This window comes from Dipteris shenzhenensis, chromosome 22, assembly GCF_047967505.1.
Source record: "Dipteris shenzhenensis isolate YYH24624 ecotype China chromosome 22, Dip_SZ_1.0, whole genome shotgun sequence".
Taxonomy (NCBI): domain Eukaryota; kingdom Viridiplantae; phylum Streptophyta; class Polypodiopsida; order Gleicheniales; family Dipteridaceae; genus Dipteris; species Dipteris shenzhenensis.
Genome location: NC_141617.1, coordinates 48075756 through 48094565, shown reverse-complemented (window position 1 = coordinate 48094565; position 18810 = coordinate 48075756). Strand labels below are relative to the sequence as shown.

The window sequence follows — 18810 nt, the reverse complement described above, 5'->3', positions numbered from 1 at the left end:
AGCTGCTAGGGCAACTCAATTAGAAAGGAGTTTGGGATTCCAACTCAGCCCTACTGCCCACTAAACTAGCCTATCTATGCCTATCCTAACCTATCCTCTCCAGGCGAGCATACCCACAATGAAAGCCCTCGTTCACTATGAGATACCATACTCTAACACCCTCTCTGCAGCTCATGGTGAGCACAATAATCTGAAGAAGCAAGCCAATGAACATGCACCCACCATGAACCCTCCAGCAGTGCACCTACTGGATTCACCTCAGAGAGCATGGCCTGGATCCTCGAACCATAACGCCACCTCGAACAGCAAATGAGATGTCCTCAGCTGTAATTTCCCATGCCAGTCTGCACTGAGTTCCGAAATGGGGTATAATGATCTGTGGGACACACCACAACCTGTACCCTGCCGTTAACATATCACATACAGGCATTCGATGTGATAAAGGGGAAATAGAGGCCTAGTTAGGGGTAAGGTCTAGGGAGTTGAGAGGGCCAAAAGGAGGTAATGAGGGGACTATGTAGGTCCTATTTCCCACCAACTGGTTGCATCACACCTAGCTCAATGACCTCTATGGACTTCCATGGAGCGAGGCCTTCGACCAGAACATAGCTACCTTTTGAGTGCAGGGATGAATGATGACCATCAAGGTGGCCAAAGTACTAAAGCTCCCTAACATGGACGATGACTCTATCGGCCTTGTCGCAACGCAATTGACTGCGATGCACTATTTAACAAAGATGAATGGTTGCAAGGGAAAGGCTGTCTTACTAGTAAGGTCAAGGATGTAGCACTAGTACTTCTTTGAGAAAATCCAACTCAAAATTCTAGATAGGTGTGGACAAAAAGGCGGCGGGGGAGCGAAACTCAACTAGGCAAAGTTGACTACCACAATTAAGTGATCAAGTCACAAGGTTGAAGTGCTAGAGGTAGAATTCAGGGCGAGTGTGGCTAGCTGCCACTCATGCCAACAAACAGCCTAAAGGAGTTGTTTGAGGAGACGAGCGAGTAGCCACCCCCTGCGAACCAAACCAAGGGTTGAATAGCCATGAAGCAAAGATGTCCCACCTACACGAGACATCCTAGCAACCAAACCCTGACGATAAAGGAAAAGGGCCAGTAGAATCCAATCAGCCAAGCCCTGGAGCAAAGCAGGCCCATCAGAGCAGCAATCATCAATTGAAGCCATAGAAGCAAGACCCTTCAATATTTCCCATTGATAAATGGCTACCATATGAACTCCCGATTTCCCTCTACCTCAAATTGATTTTACCAATTGTACACTAGGGGAGCTCACAAACTACTGCGATGCCTTTGGCCTTTCAATTTGGCAATCAATCAACCTGATTTACCATGTAGCAGAAAACTTCTTGCCTCTATAGAGGGTTTTTTGACTACAAAGTGAGGTGATTAGAAGAAGAAAATAAAATCTTGAGAACAACGTGCATGACCTTTGACGAGGACCAGAATGGGTGGCAAGCCAAATTAGCAAAGGTAATGGAAGAGTGCAGTTAAGAGGGAATAAGGAGATAAAACAACAAAATAATCAAAGACAGAACCAAACAAAGGATGCCCATGAAAATATTGAGTTGAGGACCCATTTTGACATCCTTTATGCACAAGTAGAAACAGCCCAAGATAGAGTCCTCATTTCCAAAGAAAAGCTTACCGAAGTCTAGGCTAAGCTGATGAGCAAGGGATCTAATACATTCAACCTCATTCTGCAGTAGAGGGGTAAGATGTAACAGCAAATCGAACAACTTCTCGAGCTGCTCACATGATGATAAGAACCAAAAAGTCCCAAGCAATGGAAGGATCAAGAAAAGGAACTGCAAGTACAACTAGAGTGCTCCTAGAGTGTTAGCATCAATAAACTTGGAGATTCAACCCTTGGCCCAACTTGGGGGTTAGTTTTAGCAGAAGGGTTTCTTAGAGCTGCACATGTCAAAACTATGGAGTTTCCTAAGGTGAAGATGTTTGCCACGACCCCAAGCAAGCCCTCATACTCTGATATTGCAGCTTCCCCCCCACCAAAAAAAAAAAAAAAAAAACCAACCCTTATCTCAAAGATTCCCTCTCCGTATGCAAATACATTTCTATAGCACAAGAAAATGGTGAGCATGATAGACCATATTATTATTGGCAGTAAGAAATTCGTGAGCTCAAGCTTAGAATTGCAGCTCTAGAAAGGATAAACAATGATATGGAAGGGAAAGGAAAGCAGTAAATTATTCAAGAAGTGTTGCACTAGCTGGTGTCCACAGTAAAGGAAACGATCACTGCTCAGGTGACCTGCAACAGTTAACTAAATTGCACAATCATGGCACCCATTAATTGTTAGCGCTTTGCATGCAAATAATAATGTGTGGACTAATCCTAGTCACTGTGGGTGTCCCCACCAAGCAAACATGTGCACATAACCAGTTAATTCTCTAGTTGACCGAGGTCAACCCTCTTGACCATAATTAAGGGCCAAGTCTCTCCAACCGAAGTTGGAAAATCTCTCTAACTATAATTGGCACATCTTGGCCTAAGCCAAGTCTTGTTGACTAAAGTCAACACTCTCTACTTGAAGTTTGCTCTGTAATGCTCTGGTTAACTGTAGTTAACCCTCTTGGCCTAAGCCAAGTCTCCCTAAGTGGAGTTAGGCTTGGCCTAAGCCAAGTCTTGTTGACCAAAGTCGACACTCTCTACCTGAAGTCTGCTTTGTAATGCTCTGGTTAACTATAGTTAACCCTCTTGGGCTAAGCCAGGTCTCCCTAACCGGAGTTAGGCTCACTTAACGGGAGTTAAGTATCTTAGTCTATACTTTGACCAATTAAAGATAACTCTTTGAACATGATTAAATAAATGAAGAACTCTTTAATTATGATTAAATTATTTGTTAACTAGAACTTTTTTACAACTTGGTGACATCCCCTCGGCTTCTATTCAATTGACCTCAACTGAAAAGCTTCCTTGTAATATTGATTGGCTGCGAAAATATCATCTTTGGTCCTCAAGATAGGTGGTAGTATCACCTTTTCATAAATGACCTCAAAGGGGACTTTGCCTTTGGAGCTGTGAATTGTATTGTTATATGCAAACTCCACCAGTGGAGGGTACTTTTCCCAATCTAATTTTTGGTCAGCCACGTAGCATTTCAAAAGATCTAACTCTGTTGAATTTGCGACTTCACTTGAGCATTTGTATGGGGGTGAAAAGAAGAAGAAAATTTCAGATTCATCCCCATATTATCAAATAAGGCTCTCTAGAATAGGCTGGTCATTCTGGGGTCTCGGTTACTAACAATGGACTTTGGCATTCCATGATGCTTAAAGATCTATGCCATAAAAACCTTGGCCATATGATCTGCCTTTATAGTTTTGCGTGCTAGAATGAAATGAGCTTGCTTGCTGAATCTATCAATGATAGTCCAAATCCCATCATTTCCTGATTTTGATCTTGGCAAATAAAAAATGAAGTCTATTGCAATACTTTCCCATGGTGCGTGAGGCACGAAGAGGCATAAGTAGGCTAGCCGCTAGGTGCCTTCCGCTTGTCATATTCGACCTTTTGACAAGTAAGGCATTCTATAACGAATTGGTGTATATCTTTACGCATAGCTGGCTAATAAAAATACCTCTCTAAAATTTGAGTGGTAGCTGCAATTCGTCTATGCCCAACATATGGAGGTGCATGGCATTCCTCCAGAATCTTTTGCCTCATATAAACAGTCATCCTTCATTAAATACCCGTCTTTCATGGAATACTGACTTGAAGAATGCCCCGCTTGCATTTGCTGCAATATCTCACCGAAGTCTGCATTAGTGGCATCGTGCTCCCTCATGTCTTCGAGATCCCTATGATAAGCAATTGCTACATTATTGACTTGGGGTCTTCAAGACAAAGCATCAACCGCTCTATTTTGTGCTCCCGGAGTATGGACAAATCTGAAAATGAAACATGGACAGCATATTGCCCATTTCATATGCTTCTCGGAGAGCTTAGTTTGAGTCAAGAAGTATTTCAAACTTTGGTGGTCAGTCTTTACAGTAAAATCTGCACCCAAGAGATAGTGTTTCCATGTATTAATGGCATGAATTACAGCTAGCAATTCTTTTTCATAGATCCCCAAGTATCTCTCGGCATCTCGTAGTCTCCCGCTTTCATAAGCCACTACATGACCATTCTGATGCAATGCAGCCCCAACACACTTTCCACATCAAAAGCCTGATACAGATCATTAACTATTAGAATTGGTCTATAGTCATCTTCTCTTTGAGTGTAGTAAATGCTTTCTTTTGTGGAATATGCTCCCAGAATGTCTACACGGCCTCTGTACCTGCGAGCTGAACCAGCCTCCCCCACCCGTTGGTGATTGTTGTCGCTAGCCGCCTTGCCTCTGTTAGAAACTCACTGTGCCCACCTGTGAGCTTCAAATTTGAGGGGACAAGGGGCAGTGAAAGGTAGGAGGGCTGGGGAGAGAGAGAGACTCAGGCCGGCATCATAGGCAACCAGCACACGGGCTGGTTGCAGTCTGCAACAGCAGGAATAAAGGGACTCTAGGCCTCACACAGAGGCACCAGGAGCAGCATTGACTGGCTGCCCAGGGCGCCCTTAAATAAGGGCCTGTGGCTGGCCAAGTCGGCCCAACCAGGGCCAACCCTGGTTGGTTTTCCAGGGCCCATGTGGTCGGCCACCAGACAGGGTACCGACCCTGCTGGTCGGTCAACTCAAGGGGCCTGGGCAGTGCCTATAAAAGGCCTACTCCTCCATTCATTCCAGCATCCAGTGCAAGACTGAAAGCCCCTCTCCAAGGTTGTGTTCAGCACTCAGATCTGGAGCAGTTGGTGAGAGAGAGAGTCCATCAATATTCTCTAGCACTTTGCTGTGTTTTGTACTGCTCCCTTGGAGCTATTTTTCTGCCCACCATCTGGTGGATGAATATACTCTCTTTCTCTCTCCGTCCATATTTATTTCTGAGAGAATGTTGGAGTGTGGTCATCTATCTGAGTTGAGTGTGTGTAAGAGTTGGAGAGATCTTGGGTGGAGGTTTGAGTGATTCATTTCTAACAGCCTCCGCATAGGCGCTTTGTGTGCAGGATCTCCACGAGGGGGTTGTGACCCTCTTCACGTTGTGCGTCACTACAGCCCACTGTACGGGCTGTGGTCCCCGTACTGCCATTCCCTGCTCTGCTTAGGTAGCAGCAGGCCTGCTACAGCTCGCTCTCACTCCCTCTGCCCGTGGCCTCGTGTTTAGCCAGTGCCAACGTTAGCCCTCTTCCATAGCAGCCACCATAGAGCAGGCACGACTCTAACTGCATCTCATTGTACTCCAGGCAGCTCGTTTTTAGGGGCTGGCATTGTGTGGTGAACCTTCAAGCCCTCAAGTCTCTACTTTGAAAGGTTGGTCAGCCCCCTCAAGAAGAGTTGAAGATTGTCTCGAGTCCGGGGAGCGCTTCAAAGTCTTCTAGTGGATCTCTCTTCTTCTCGACAGCTTCACTTTGTGCATTCTACTCTCTGCCCTAGGATTGGGAGCTTGCTTGCGAAAGAACTTTGGGGTTGTTTTCTTATGTGGTAGGGATGAGTTTCTTGGCGTTCTTTCCTCTCGCGGACGTTTTCCTTTTCTTCCTTCTTCTTCTTCTTTTAGTTCCCGCCTTTTGTAGGTGGTGCAATTTATTGCTCATTACAAGTGATGGGGACTTTTGGTGGGGACCTTCGGTCTGGCCAGAGGGGCTCTATGGCAACACCCTTGACTCCCACAACTGTCAAAGTCATCCATTTGCCAGCAGATAAGTAACATGTACAGCAGGCAATGAATCTCTTACAGGAGAGGGCAGGATAGTCGGCCTCACTCCCTCGAGGAGACAGATTAGGGACTGGATCTAGGCCAGCTTGGCACTAGATGGTGACCTCATCCAAGAGGTCACTATCTATGGACACGGTGTTTTCCTCCTCCAGTGATCTGGCTCTCGTGGAGAGAAGCCCCATTCTCCTGGGCCCTCATTTGGTGTATTTTATCCCTTGGTATCATGGATTCACGGTGGAGGACATGGGGTAGAGAGCTCGGAGACCCTCATAGAGGTGATTCTCTTGGCGATATTGGAGGGACGCACTCTTTTGAGGTTTCAGGCTTGCCAACTCAGTGCTTGAGGTGCAAGCAGAAGGGGCACCTCGCTAGAGATTGTACGAGAGGCCTGAACAGGGTGCACCCATCCCCACAGGAGTCATAGGGACATCATAGTGACATGGAACTCAGAGGCCACCCAGCCAGACACAACATCACTTCTAACGACAACACTCCCAGAACCCCTGGGTTGAGCTTACGGAGGGAAGGTGGACCAAGGTTGGGAAAAAGAAGCGAAGTAAATAGGCTAGGAAAAACCAATGACAATGTACCAACCGTAAGAGACGAGCACAGGCAGCTGTGCAGTCACATGCAAATCAGGTTGATGGCACACAGATAGGCGTACCACGAGATCCGGAGAGTGGGCCCTTGACCTTGGGACATTCTGTAGGCCCCTCGCCAGAGAAACTTCTTGCCCACCACAGGATACCTCATCGCAGTAGGAGCTGGCTCCAGAGACTCCCAGAGCACCGACAACCATGGCCCCCCTGACCCCCTGACCCTCCTCAAAGTTCAGAGGAAGCCTCATAGGCTGCAGGTGCCACTGCCACAATGACCTCCTTTGCGATAGCGGCAGATCTCGCACAACCACCTTCTTTGTCTCCCCTGGACCCGCCAGCCCCCTCTCCCCAGCCCTCCTTTGCGATAGCGGCAGATCTCGCACAATCACCTTCTTTGTCTCCCCTGGACCCGCCAGCCCCCTCTCCCCAGCCCTCTTTTGCATCTCTCCCACCCCCACCTCCGCAACCACTCCTCCCTAGGTGATTACCTTCACACCCCCCCTCCCCCCCCCTGCGCCTCTCTTTCCCCTCAGATAGCACCAGCCTCATCCGAGGCCTCTTCCTCGCGCATGCCAACAATTTTGGCAGTAGATCCCTCATCAGCGAGTAAGGGCAAGGCAAAGGCTTCCGCGCCGACCTCTTCTCAGCAGCAGATCAGCACTTTGGGCATGTAGGATTCAGCAGCAGATCATCACTTTGGGCATGTAGGATTCAGCTTCATCCTCGCACTTCCAAGGAGAGGGGTTCCGAGGCTGAGTCCTTAGGCCTTCGCATGCGGGCTGGGATACCTTTGCTGAGGGAGTCTTGGCGGTTGGGACCTTGGAACTATTTGGAGATTCCTGATACATACCCCATGCCCTTGGAGCTGACCATTTTGATTCTGCAGGCCCGAAAAGGAGGCATTAGCGTGGTAGGATCCGAACCCGATCCTCTGTTTTGCCTCCACAGGGGTGGAGTAGTGGACTCCAAAGCTCTTCGACATGATGATGGAGCATCATATTTACCAAATGATGGATGAGTAGATGGGACCTCAGGGCATGAATCCTTGGCTCGCTCATGGTGGTTCCGCGTATTTTCAGCTTGGCTTGTCCCCAGCGAAGTTAGGGTCAGGGAAATTATGTGCCCCAAGTAGTGGATCTCTTCCAAGAAAAATTCACTTTTCTTGATGTTTGCATAGAGCTGATGATTTTGTAGCTGTTGGAGAACAGTAGCAAGATTATTTTTGTGCTCTTTTTCGGACTTTGAGAAGACGATTATGTCATCAGAGAAGGTACCTGAGGTACCTGTGAACTATCTATAAGGACGGAAGATATGATCCATCATTTTGTTGAAGGTAGCGGGGGCATTTAATCCAAAAGGCATCACCCGATACTCATACAGCCCAAATGTAGTGCGGGTGCGGAACGCTATCTTGTGCACATCGTATGGTTGTATTCTAGCTTGATGATAACCACTCTTGAAATCTATCCTGCTGAAAACTGAGGCTCCATTGAGCTGGTCCTGCACATCATCGATGCGCGGAATTGGGAATCTATTCTTGATGGTCATCTTGTTTAGTGCGCTGTAGTCAATGCAAATACAAAATGAACCATCTTTGTTCTAGCCCACAATTGATGCATCAGATATTTTCGATAGCTTAATGCCTTTGTTTCAATCAAACCCCCATGATGATGCTACATCTGAGGTTCCTCCTGCTTCTAATGGTCATTTACAGCCACTTGTGCAGTCTGAAAATCAGCAAAATTTACAGCATGATATGCCTCCGATTGATCAGGATATTATGCACAGGGCAATTGACCAAGAGAGAGCTGAAATTCAGGAGCCCAAAAGTTTTCCCCGTTGGCTGTTTGACACTCTTAAAGACAGCAAACAAGATGCTCCTTTGCCAGCCCGTACTAGAGCAGTTGTTACTAATTTGGTTGCTTCTGCATTGGTTGCTATAGCATGCAATGAAGAGCCACTATGCCATAAGGATGCCTTTGAAAATGATTGCTGGTTGCAGGCCATGCAACCTGAATTGGATTCAATATATCAAAATGACACTTGGGAATTGTGCCTTTTGGCAAGAATGCCATTCGAACTAAGTGGGTATACATGATTAAACGGAAAGCTGATGGTTCAGTGGACCGTTACAAAGCCCGTCTTGTTGCAAAGGGCTATGCAAAGCAACAAGGCATTGACTTTGAAGAAACTTTTTCCCCCACTTCCAGGATCACCACTATCAGGATTGTTATTGCCTTTGCTGCCCACTTTCATTGGGAGGTACATCAGCTTGATTTTAAGACCAACATTTCTTCATGTGCACTTGTGAGAGGAAGTCTATGTTACCAAACCTCCTGGCTTTGAGGTTGTAGGTTCTGAAGGGAAGGTATGCTGGTTGAAGAAAGACCTTTATGGATTGAAACAGGCACCTCGGGCTTGGTATGCAAGGATACATGCTCATTTACTAAGTCTTGGATTTCAGAACAGCCCTACAAAGGCTACACTTTACATCCGCAAGAGCGGGACAGATTTGCTGATTTTAGTACTCTATGTGGATGACATGCTTGTTACTGGGACACATACTGAGCAAATTGCAGCATATAAGATTGCCTTGAAGAAGTCATTTGCTATGTCAAATCTTGGTCCTTTGCATTATTATCTGGGCATTCAATTTGCTAGCAGTGAGGGGGGTATTTTGATGTCACAATCAAGTACATTGGACAGCTTTTGCAATGTTTTGAGTTTGAGGATTGCAAGCCAGTACATGACGCTTCTGGTAGACCTGGCCCAGGGAAATTCCACTGAGTCCCTAGAGGTTATCCTCTTCAAAGAGCAGATTGCTGTCTTATAACAGAACTGGGACATGCCCAAGGAAGAGCTCATGGTAGATCAACCTATATTTTGGGGCAGAAAGCAAAGAGTGGGACAAGCAAGAAGTGGATTACTGCCTTGGAGATATAGACCCCAAACCAGCAGCTCGATGTGCTATGCGAGTGGTGGAGAAGACATCGAGACTTGGCTCTGGTAGACCGTGACTACGAGCCTACAATAGCTACAGGTCTGACCAGTTTTAACCCCTTTGATGCCTTGGACCAATATTGTAGAAAAGAGATCAGATTCTAGTTCACAAAGATATGAGCAAAGTCAAGTTCTCTCGTGAAGGGAAAAAGATAATACACCACTCAGAGACTCATATATTCTGCAAAAGAAATCAGAGACTACATCTTGGATAATCTGTTAGAATGTCACTGTCCCTACCTGTGAGCCCCCGATTTGAGGGGAAAAGGGGGCAGAAGACAATAGGGGGAAGGAAGGTTCATATCTGGCTATTTCGGAGGCAGATCTGTACTGGATCTGAGACATCACCCTGCGTGGTAAAATGAGCCAGCAAACAAGGGGGGCTGGAGAGGGATGCAGGGCAGATTTGGGCCTGGCAGCAACAGCTCACAAGGCCCACAAAGGGGCCTATTTATAGGCCAGACCAGCCAGGTCTGGTCGGCCACCTACGGCCCCTTATAACCGACCAGATCAGATCGGTTAGGGGCCCTACCGGGTCGGTGCATAGATCAGGGAGCCGACTCTCTGGTTGGTCACTTTGAGGGGCTCTGGCCCTCCTATATAAAGCCCCCCCTAATCCCCCTCATTCCTCATCAGCCTACACTGATAGCCTTGCACCAGGCAAGCGTGCTAGGAAGAGAGGAGAGTGCTCAGTCCTTTTGTGACAGCAACCTTTTGCTGTCTTCTCTGCTCATCTTTGAGCTTTTGTCAGCCCACATCTTATGGAAGAACATATCTGAGTTTTGGTCTCTCTCTCTCTCTATCTCTTTTGAGGAAGGTTTCGTGTATGAGTGTGATCATCTACATAGTCTATTGAGTGTTGTATGAGCTGCGATCGGAGTGAGAAGTGTGAGAGATTATATCCTCACATGGTATTAGAGTAGGGTTTGCAGCTCTAGAAGAGAGTTCCTCAGCAAGAAGGCAACTCCAATCGACACTCAGGTTTGCAAGCTCTCTACTGCAAGTTCATTTTCAGTTTGTTGTTTGCCATTACAGCAGAGATGGCAGAGAAGGAACCATCTATAGCCTCTTCATCCCATGTTTGCCGTTGCTCCTCCTTTTCTCATCTTCCTTCTTCATTCATCCCTAACTTTGGCGAGTTCGGGAAGTTGGATGGGACGAACTATCCCATATGCAAGGTGAATATCCGGAGCCATCTTGTGGCCCGAAAGTTATGGAAGCGCGTGACGGGTGTGGAAGAGAGGCCGGAGGATGTTCTGGACAAGAAAGAGAGAATTTTAATTCCAACAGATGCAGATGATCTTGCAGCATGGGAAGAAAGATATGCCAAGCCTTGGCTGATAGGGACGACGGCAGATGCAATAATTCCCCACATTCAGATGGCAGAGACGTTTGTTGAGGTGTGGGCCATCTTGAAGGATTTGTACGAAACAGATAACACGTCTCGCATCCTCACTCACCGCATCAATTATACAATCTGGATATGAGTGAGGGGGACAATGTATCTGACGAAAGTCAAGGTGGTGAGGGATCAGCTCATAGCAGTTGGTCAGAAGGTAGACTCAAGTCATCTAGTTTTGCTGACTCTACATAAGCTACCTCGCAGTTTCTAGAGTTTCGTGATGACAGTCACTGCAGGACAGAGGACCAAATGAAGGTGACTATGGATGCATACTCCTAGCTTCCTACATCCAGCATCCTACTTCTAGAACCTGCTCCCTACTCCTAGCTACCTACTTCTAGCTCCAGCTCCAGCTCCCGCACTTCAGCTCCATCGTCAAGCTCAGCTATCGGATGTCCCGCATAGCTCCGATGCGACCCCGTGACTTGCTGTCCGTATGATTTTCATACAATCGTACGGATTTCCATACGGCGGGTCAGCTCGTCTGTACAATTTGTATGGCTTTTCTGTACTCCGCGTCAGAAAAATCTGCCCGTACAGTTCTGTACGGCCGTTGGTACAGCCTGTACTACGCGTATGGTGTCCGTACAGTTCCGTACGACGTTCGTACAGTCTGTACTTCTGTGTCAGATTTGATCGTACAGTTCCGTCCGTATCATTTTGTACTTGCAAGATTCATTTGCAGGCTCAGCTGTGCATTCAGCCATTGTTTGGCTTCGATTTTGGGAGCAGACATTGCAGTAAATCTGCAAATTTTGGTGACATTTGGGGCTTTTGCATTCGGGCTACGATTTTGCAGGTAGATTACAGATTTGCAGACAATTTGGGGCTTTTCCTGAATTTGCTCGATTTTTGGCTTAGTTTTGCTCTACAAATTGGGGCTTTTGGGTCTATTGCAGGCATATTGCACGATACTTTCAGATTTGCAGTGAAATTGGAAAGAAATTGCAGGCCATTTGATCACATTTACAAATTACAGCTTATTTTGGGGCTTTTCAAGATTTGGATAGCAAGTCCTATTTTCTTGCAGTTGCAAGGCTTCAGGCTATCTTTTAGGTCACTTTGTCAGTGCATTTTTAACTTGTCCTATTTGCAATGGTTGGCAACAATCATGATTTATTTGGCATTCTTCGTGAAGATGATAAGTTGGATGGCACGAACTATCCGATGTGGTCTTATCTCATGAAACATATTCTTGTTGCAAGGCATTTTTGGAACATTGTTTCTGGGATTGATCTGAGGCCAGCCAATGCTACAGTGGCTGCCTCTAATGCTGGTCCCTCTGCAGAGGGGACTCCTCCTGATGCTTTATCCTCTAGCACTCCTGTTGCTGCTCCTCCAACTCAGGAACAAACAAGATGGGATGCAAGAGATGCAAATGCACATTCCTGTATTGCTTTATCTTGCAAGAGAATCATTATCCCACACATCCGGTCAGGCAAGACAACAAAGGATGCTTGGGACAAATTGGCTTCTCTTTATCAGATTCGCAATGAGGCACGTGTTGCATATTTAAGAAGGTAGTTGCAAGAAGTCAGCATGAATGAAGGTGATTCTATGGATGCATACTTGACCAAGGTCAAGGACCTCATGGAACAACTTGCCAATATTGATGAGGTGGTGCCAAATTCTCAGCTTGTCAGTACCACATTAAATGGGCTGCCAGATACATATCAAGGGTTTGCTACAACCCTTCGACTAGTGGCCATGGGTAAACCAGACCGCTACTCCTTAGTCACTTTGCTTTTGCAGGAAGAGCAAAGTCGTGCTAATAGGCAAGCTACTATTCCTGATCATGCAATTGCTTCACAGCAGACAGGAAAAGGCAAGGCTTCCAAGCCTATGGGCAAGCCTAAATATGCGCTTAACAGTGGCAATTCCTCCATTGCATCTCAAAATACAGCAGATAAGTCAAATAAAGGAGGGGTGACTAAGGAGGCAGTGGAGGAAGGAGTGATTGATCCCAACGGAGGTGCACAAGACTTTAGGTTCTGCGCTAGGTTGAAATACCAAATGCTTGAATAGAAAGTGCAGTTGAGTGATGATCAAGGTGATAAAGCCCCTTTTGCAAAGTGCCAGTGAGAACTATGGCATTGTCATCACGAAGATCATATACTAGGCATTTGTATCCATAAAAAATCACTCTGAAACCTGAAGTGGCAATTATTGAAATTGAAATCAAGTTGACTTCAATTCCAGGCACAAAAAGAACATTTGCCAAAGTAACAGGATGGCTTGAAATGGATGTGAGCTGCACATCTCCAATTCCTTTTACAGCATAGGAAGCATTATTAGTACATGTGACAGTCCCCCCTCGAGGTGCATTAGCTAAGCAATGAAACAACTGTCTGCAAGATGTACGTGCTTGGAAGCACCACTATCAAAATACCAAGACTGAGCATCATTAGCAGTAAAGAATGCATCAACTTTGGAGCCCATGCCCAATCATCCTGGAGAGCATATGCATGTGAGACATCTGCTAGCTCGTGGGATTCAATTGCATGTGAGGCATTGACTGTCAATCCTTCGTAGGGCATGGCAAATGCTGTACCTGAAACTTGCACAGTTTCCAAACATGTGTGTGAGGGTCGTCTTTTGGGTAAGATGCATCGGTTTCCTTTTCAAAAGAATTGTCCAAAACTCTCACAAAGGAAATTGCAGCTAGTACACAGTGATGTCCGTGACCCAATGAGGACAAATGCCATTGGAGGGTACAAATATTTTATGACTCTAATTGATGACTTCACAAGATATTGCTGGGTATATGCTTTAAAAGCCGAAGGGTATAAATATTTTATGACTTCACAAGATATTGTTGGGTATATGCTTTAAAAGCCAAATCTGAAGTGTTCTCATGCTTTCAGAGGTGGCTGAATATGGTTGAGAATGAATTAGGATGCAAGCTTGTCACCCTCAACACAGATAGGGGGGAGAGTATATGTCAAAGGAGTTTGATGCATTTTTGTCTTCATGGGGCATTGTTCACTCATGCACTACTCCTTACACTCAGCATAATCCTGTTCTTGAAAGGAAGAACAGGTCCACTATGGAGATGGCCAGATGCATGCTTAAGGCCAAGTCCTTGCCCAATAAATTTTGGCTTGATGCAGTGATGTGTGCCAACTATGTGCTTAATAGATCACCCACAAGGGCATTGAGGATTGTTACACCTTATGAAGCATGGAAAGGCAGGAAGCCTTCACTTTCACACATGAGAGTTTTTGGGTCTCTTGCATATGTTCATGTACCATCTCAGCTGAGACATAAGCTTGATGACAAGGCAATCAAATGCATATTTATTGGTTACAGCCAGGAGAGCAGAGGGTATCGGTTATATCAACCAAATACTAGGAAGAGTATTGTCAGTAGAGATGTGATCTTTGCTGAACATTCAGCTTCTTCTCTTGTGGACTGCAAAGCAAAGCCAGATGTTGACATGTTTGATGCCTTTGAATCTTGGTTACCTCTGCCATCATTAGAAGAGGATTTCGACCAGCAACATGAGCCTCCTGCAGGCCCTCCACTAAGCAATAATCAGCCACAACCTCATGCTGATTTGCAGGCTGCTCTTCCGGCACAAAATGATCCCACTACTCATGATGCAGTCATGGAAGAAAGAGCTGTCAATAGACAGCAAAGGCAAGTTCCCAAATGGCTTCTTGATACATTGAAGGACAGCAAACAAAATCAGCCTTTTGCTGCTCGGACAAGATCAGGGAACAAACAGCATGGTCACTTTCTTGAGTTTGCACTCCTTGCTACAGCTTGCAATGAAGAGCCTTTGTGCCACAAAGATGCCAAAAATGACACATGGGAATTAGTAGATCTCTCTCCTGGCAAGCATGCCATTGGAACGCGGTGGGTCTACAAATTAAAAAGGAAATCTGATGGTAGCATAGATCGATACAAAGCCCGTCTTGTTGCAAAAGGGTATGCCCAACAACAAGGCATTGACTTTGAGGAGACATTTGCTCCCTTATCCAGGATTACTACCATTCGGCACAAAATGATCCCACTACTCATGATGCAGTCATGGAAGAAAGAGCTGTCAATAGACAGCAAAGGCAAGTTCCCAGATGGCTTCTTGATACATTGAGGGACAGCAAACAAAATCAGCCTTTTGCTGCCCGGACAAGATCAGGGAACAAACAGCATGGTCACTTTCTTGAGTTTGCACTCCTTGCTACAGCTTGCAATGAAGAGCCTTTGTGCCACAAAGATGCCAAAAATGACACATGGGAATTAGTAGATCTCTCTCCTGGCAAGCATGCCATTGGAATGCGGTGGGTCTACAAATTAAAAAGGAAATCTGATGGTAGCATAGATCGATACAAAGCCCGTCTTGTTGCAAAAGGGTATGCCCAACAACAAGTCATTGACTTTGAGGAGACATTTGCTCCCTTATCCAGGATTACTACCATTAGATGTGTCATTGCCATTGCAGCCCATCATCATTGGCAAGTGCACCAACTTGACATCAAGACCGCTTTTCTTCATGGGGATCTGCAGGAAGAAGTCTATCTCAAACAACCTCCTGGCTTTGAGGTTGTTAATTCTGAAAATAAGGTATGCCGGCTTAGAAAAGCCCTTTATGGTTTGAAGCAGGCACCCCGGGCATGGTATGCCCAAATTCATGCACACTTACTATCCCTTGGTTTTCAGAATAGTCCCACAGAACCCACTCTTTTTGTCCGTGGGAGTGGATCTGATTTTTTAGTGCTGATTTTATATGTGGATGATATGCTCATCACGGGCCCAGAGACTCAGCAAATTGCAGCTTTCAAGGCTGATTTGCAGCAGAATTTTGATATGTCAGACATGGGACGGCTCCATTATTATTTGGGCATTCAGTTTGCTCATGTTGAGGGGGGTATCATGATGTCTCAGTCCAAGTATATTGGACAGCTCCTTGATCGTTTTCAGTTTGAGAATCGCAAGCCAATCTCTACTCCAGTGGACCCTGGCTTCAAATTTTCAGCTCATGATGGGAGCCGCCATTGCGTGTAACCCAGTGTTTCATGCGCGTACCAAGCATATTGAAGTTCACTATCATTATGTTTGGGAGCGGTTGTCAGCAGGAGGCATAGAGTTGTCCTATCTTCCCACAGAGGACAACATAGCAGATATGTTTACAAAGGCACTTCCTCGTTCCAAGTTCGAAGTCTTTCGACATGCTTTACACTTGGTTCCCTTTGTTACATGATCTGACATCCCTTGTACATTCATAGGTGGCTATATCCTTTTGGATGAACATGTGCCACCATGACCAGAAAATACCAGGTATTCTGAGACGTTTCTAGAGTACTTCAGCCCATCCCATAGAGGGGGCTTTGTAGGCCATCTTCTGGTGGTTCTAGTGATGCCCTATAGGCCATGGTATGTGCCTTGTAGGCATAAGTGTAGGCAGTTGTAGTGTTAGTGCCTTTTAGGCCACATAGGACACTTAGTCCTATGTGACACCTAGGACACTTAGTCCTAGGTCTAGGTACAAGTACCTTGTACTTAGATTTTTTCATTATCTAAGATTTGACGTGACAGACTCTATCGACTCTTTGTAACCTGCACTCTCTCTTTGCCTATCGATCCTACAGACCCCCTTGCTGTAGAGGAGTATGTGGTGCAATATGACTAGGATGGGCTTCATCTCGTGTGACATAGTCCTATAGGCCCTTAGCAACCAAAAGACTAAGAATCATAAAGCTCCAAAGAGAATATTCAACCTATCCTCCTCGGGCAAGCATTTGAAAGAGATCATTTGGATTATTTGGTGCCATTTGAGCAAGGTGTTCACAGCAGGTGAACTTTCCTAAGTTTTCTTACCTCCTTTTACTGTAGAGGAGTACGTGGCGCAATAGGACTTGGTGCAATCATCTCTCAAACAACTCTCTCTTTTTTTCTCTCTCTCTCTCTCTCTGTGTGTGTCTCTCTCTGTGTCTCTCTCTCTCTCTGTGTCTCTCTCTCTCTCTCTGTGTCTCTGTCTCTGTCTCTCTCTCTCTCTCTCACTTCCTCTCTCTGCAAAACATAAGGGCCAAGACAACATGTTGGGTTGGACCCCCCCGAATTCTGTTTTCGCCATCGGAAGAAACACGCCGGGTACCAGGAAACCTCACGGCCGGCACCCATTTTCGCACCTACACGGCATCTGCCCCGTTGAAATCCTTCCTTGTTTCTCTTTGATGCTAGTAATTACTAAGTTTCGTAAGACTTCCATTAGGTGCGAATTTCCTCTGCTCACCTTATACTGCCAAAACGTCGAGTCTTCAAGGTCTGTGAGGGTACATCCACCCACCCAGCCTCTACACCCAACTTTCATGGCCACCGACGGAAGTGCTGTGAGCGCAAACCATCTACTTAATCCCCTTGTTTTGCTGCTATCAAGGTCAAATTTTTTTTGACGGAATCACAATCTCGATGAAGCTAGTCTTCATCAACACATCAACATTATCATCAAAGCACTTTAATTAATGCCGAGTCTCTCTAACCGAAGTTGGCACATCTTGGTTAATTGAACCAAGTCTTCCTAACCGAAGTTAGGTTCTTTGACTGAAGTCAATTCTTTGACCATTAAAGGGACTCTTTGACCATACTTAACACAAATGGAAAACTCTTCAATTATGATCAAATAAATGGTCAACTCAATACTTTGACTTAGGATATTTACAGCTTGGTGACATTGCTTCGGCTTCTATTCATGTAAACATCTAAAAGCTGTGCATGATCAGACAACATGTCTTCATCCATCCACTTGGCATTCAATGCCGAATAGTTCTTGAATTTTACAAGAAATCTGTAAAATTCCTTGCCATGAGGTCCTTTGCGTACCGTATGATACACAATCTGTTCTGGCTGAAGGATTTCCTCTAGCTCTTCCACCTCTGGTGGATATTCCATTATTGATTCTGAAGGCTCGGGTCCCTGGAATTTCTTGAGAAGACTTATATGAAAAGCATTGTGAATTTTTCAATGCTGTGGTAAGTCCAATCTGAAAGCCACCTCATTTATCTCTTTTGTAACCTGAAAAGGTCCATAGTACCTGGGAGATAGCTTAACATAAATTTTTTCTTTACCCTTGAGCTTCCTGAGCCTTGCTTTCTCAAACTTTAGGAGTACCGAGTCTCCTTCTTTGAGATCCATCTGCCTTTTGTGCTTATCTGTAGCCTTCTTGTGCTTTTCGTGAGATCTTTCAATGGCTGTCCGAACCTGGCTGAAAGTTGTTTCAAGGTCTCTTACATACTCATCAGCTGCAAATATCTCATCTTTGGTCCTGAGTATGGGTGGAAGAACCACCTTCCCATAAATGACCTCAAGTGGAGCTGTGAACTGTATTATTATATGCAAACTCCACTAGTGGGAGATACTTTTCCCAATCTGATTTCTGCTCAGCCACGTAGCATTTCAGCAGATCCCAAACTGTTGAATTTGCCACTTCACTCTGACCATCTGTTTGGGGATGAAAAGAAGAGGAAAAATTCAGTTTTGTCCCCATATTATCAAATAAAGCTCTGTAGAATAAACTAGTCATCCTGGGGTCTCGATCACTGACAATGGATTTACGAATACCATAATGCTTGAAAATCTATGCCAAAAAGAGCTTGGCCATGTGATCAGCCTTTATGGTTTTGCGCACTAGAATAAAATGGGCTTGCTTACTGAATCTATCAATAATAGTTTGTGATAAGAAATATCTTAGACTTGGGTGATTAGTTTTGACAGTAAAATCTGCACCCAAAAGATAATGGTTCCATGTATTCACAGCATGAACTACAGCCAACAATTCTTTTTCATAGATTCCCAAGTATCTCTCGGCATCACGCAATCGCTACTACATGTCCATTCTAATGCAATGCAGCCCCAACACACTCTCCACAAGCATCGCAATCAACATCAAAAGGTTGATAAAGATCCAAGACTACAAGAATAGGCTTTGTAGTCAACTTCTCCTTGAGTGTATTGAATGCTTTCTTTTGTGACATTCCCCATGTGAAGGCTGCATTTTTCTTGGTAAGATCATGTAGTGGAGC

General features: G+C 45.4%; 1 protein-coding gene across 7 annotated transcripts in view; it reads left to right on the top strand.

The window, feature by feature from the left end:
* The window catches only part of LOC147888209 (uncharacterized), a 97894-nt gene that overhangs the window by 2392 nt on the left and 76692 nt on the right, over nucleotides 1–18810 (top strand). The gene's annotated exons all lie outside the window — the stretch shown is intronic.